Here is a 2,500-nt window from a genome sequence, read left to right on the forward strand (position 1 = left end):
AGACCCCTGTGTCGTCACTTTCGTTCGTTCGGACGAAGTGTCGCGACGCCCGAACCTCCATCGACCGTGTGCTAGTTGGAGGCGCGGGTCTCGGATTCTTCCGAACCCGAGAACTATATACGAGTATGATATATATATATACATGAACACAGAATATTAAAATACAACCCTGAACGGTGGATCACTTGGCTCGTGGGTCGATGAAGAACGCAGCTAATTGCGCGTCAACGTGTGAACTGCAGGACACATGAACATCGACATTTCGAACGCACATTGCGGTCCACGGATACAATTCCTGGACCACGCCTGGCTGAGGGTCGTTCACGTAACCTTAAGACTGCTTACGTTGGCATCTCGGTGTCACGTACGAGCGATTGTTGGACCGTTCGTCGGCGTTTGCCGCGGTCGCACGAAAACAAGCGAGAATACGCTCTAGACGTCATGGAGGGAAGAAGGTTGTGTGTACGCGGCAGATGACTGGAGACATCGTCGTCATCGTCGTTGCTTTGTCGTTCCGGACTTGCGTGAGTGCTAATTTTCACACGGCGTCGTGAGTCGCTTAATTTGTCGACCGCCCGTGTGTGTATGTGCACCGCTCCGGACGCAAGCGCGCGGACGTACGATCATCGACCAGCCTCCGTGTCTCGCCAAATACCCTCGTGATTGTTAACAGACAGCGTTCGCTTTTCGTGCGAGTTTTCATCCGCGCTCCCGACGTAGTCTGAAATGATGCGTGTAAGAAAGAGGCGTGCGTAACCCGCAACGACACACAAGAGAGTTTGTCGTGAGACTACAGAGAAGGACAATGAAAGGGTGTGCGAGTGAGCATGAACACGAGATCGCGTATACCCCACCCGTGTAGTGTGGTGAAGAAATGTATGACGAGAAACAGAGCCCCAGGGATTCTAGAGGGATCGTCTTGTTGCAGGAACAACGCGAAAAGGAGGCACTCATTCGTCGAAACGATGAAGTTCCGGGATGCATCTTCCCCGGCCACGTTTCGGTCGAGTCGTTTGTGGCTCCGTGAATGTGTTGTGTTGTACTACAACTTGTTTCTGTATCCTGAATCCTCTTTGGCGAGGCTTACACAGCCGCCATATATATGACTCATCACATAGGGATGACTTCTCTCCTAGAAGGAGGAGGTGGAAAGGTAGCAGCGTCCGGTCGCCCCATGTCTTCGCGTTAGTCGATCGCCGAGAGAGACCGCGCGTCAAGTCCGGTCGTCCAGTCCACGAAAGCTATACAAAAAGCAAGCGGACGGGCGTTAAACCATACCGGCAGTCGCCTGGCGAGAGTCTCTCTCCTTTAGATCGAATTAAACGAGACGCGAAGATGCTTTGGTGTGGCGCATTAAGGACGATGTGACTTACTTTCCGCTGATCACTTCTGGCGAATTACGAGGAGCTTCCTTACCTTTGGAAACGCTGCTGTTGCGTTACGACAACATATTCCGAAGGCACACGGCGAAGTTGGGACGACGCATCGAACATGATCTCAAGTCTCTCTCTCATTTCCCATTTCTCGTAACATTCGTTCACACACTCTGCCTGGTCCGCTTCTCTCGGTTGTGTGCCCCCGTTGTACGAGGATTACGCCACAGCTTCTTTCGTCATTTTTACACATATATAAAATATATCACTCTACGTGTGTGATATATTTAACACGTATACGACGACCTCAGAGTAGGCGAGATTACCCGCTGAATTTAAGCATATTACTAAGCGGAGGAAAAGAAACTAACAAGGATTTCCTTAGTAGCGGCGAGCGAACAGGAAAGAGCCCAGCACTGAATCCCGCGGTACTGCCGCAGGGAAATGTAGTGTTCGGGAGGATCCGTTTATCCCGTGACGTTGCATCGCGTCCAAGTCCATCTTGAATGGGGCCATTTACCCATAGAGGGTGCCAGGCCCGTAGCGACCGGTGCGCGTCTCGGGAGGGTCTCTCCTTAGAGTCGGGTTGCTTGAGAATGCAGCCCTAAGTGGGTGGTAAACTCCATCTAAGGCTAAATACAACCACGAGACCGATAGCGAACAAGTACCGTGAGGGAAAGTTGAAAAGAACTTTGAAGAGAGAGTTCAAGAGTACGTGAAACCGTTCAGGGGTAAACCTGAGAAACCCAAAAGTTCGAAAGGGGAGATTCATCGTCGACAAATGCTGGCTCCCGTTGGTGCGCGAAACCCCGAAAGGGGTGTCCGTCGCTTTTCCGCAAGGAGGGCGCACGGATGTTACGGCCAACGGCGAACGTTCCGGCTACGTAGACGTGCACTTCTCCCCTAGTAGGACGTCGCGACCCGTTGCGTGTCGGTCTACGGCCCGGGCGGTTAGACCGTTGCGTCGCCTTGTGCGTGCGCGACGGACCCTCGGTGACCCGACCGGCTGCGCGACGGTGTTCCCCCAGATGGTATCGGGCCGCAACCAGTCTTCTCATTCGAACGGTGCGTCAGGCCCGCCGCAAGCTCGGTCAGCTTTGTTTGCCCTGTGGTACGGACGTCTTTCC

The 2,500-nt window shown here is 53.1% G+C and overlaps 2 non-coding genes across 2 annotated transcripts in view; both read left to right on the forward strand.

Annotated features, from left to right (window-relative positions):
• Window positions 1-165: 165 nt before the first annotated feature.
• Window positions 166-320, forward strand: LOC143187926 (5.8S ribosomal RNA). The gene has a single exon (XR_013003374.1). It is a non-coding gene; the product is annotated as a 5.8S ribosomal RNA (ribosomal RNA).
• Window positions 321-1,675: 1,355 nt separating this feature from the next.
• LOC143187923 (large subunit ribosomal RNA) overlaps window positions 1,676-2,500 on the forward strand; it is a 4,056-nt gene continuing 3,231 nt past the window's right edge. The window contains exon 1 of the ribosomal RNA XR_013003373.1: window positions 1,676-2,500. This exon is cut by the window's right edge and continues 3,231 nt beyond it. This is a non-coding gene — a ribosomal RNA (large subunit ribosomal RNA).

Source organism: Calliopsis andreniformis, unplaced genomic scaffold, assembly GCF_051401765.1.
Source record: "Calliopsis andreniformis isolate RMS-2024a unplaced genomic scaffold, iyCalAndr_principal scaffold0412, whole genome shotgun sequence".
Lineage (NCBI taxonomy): Eukaryota > Metazoa > Arthropoda > Insecta > Hymenoptera > Andrenidae > Calliopsis > Calliopsis andreniformis.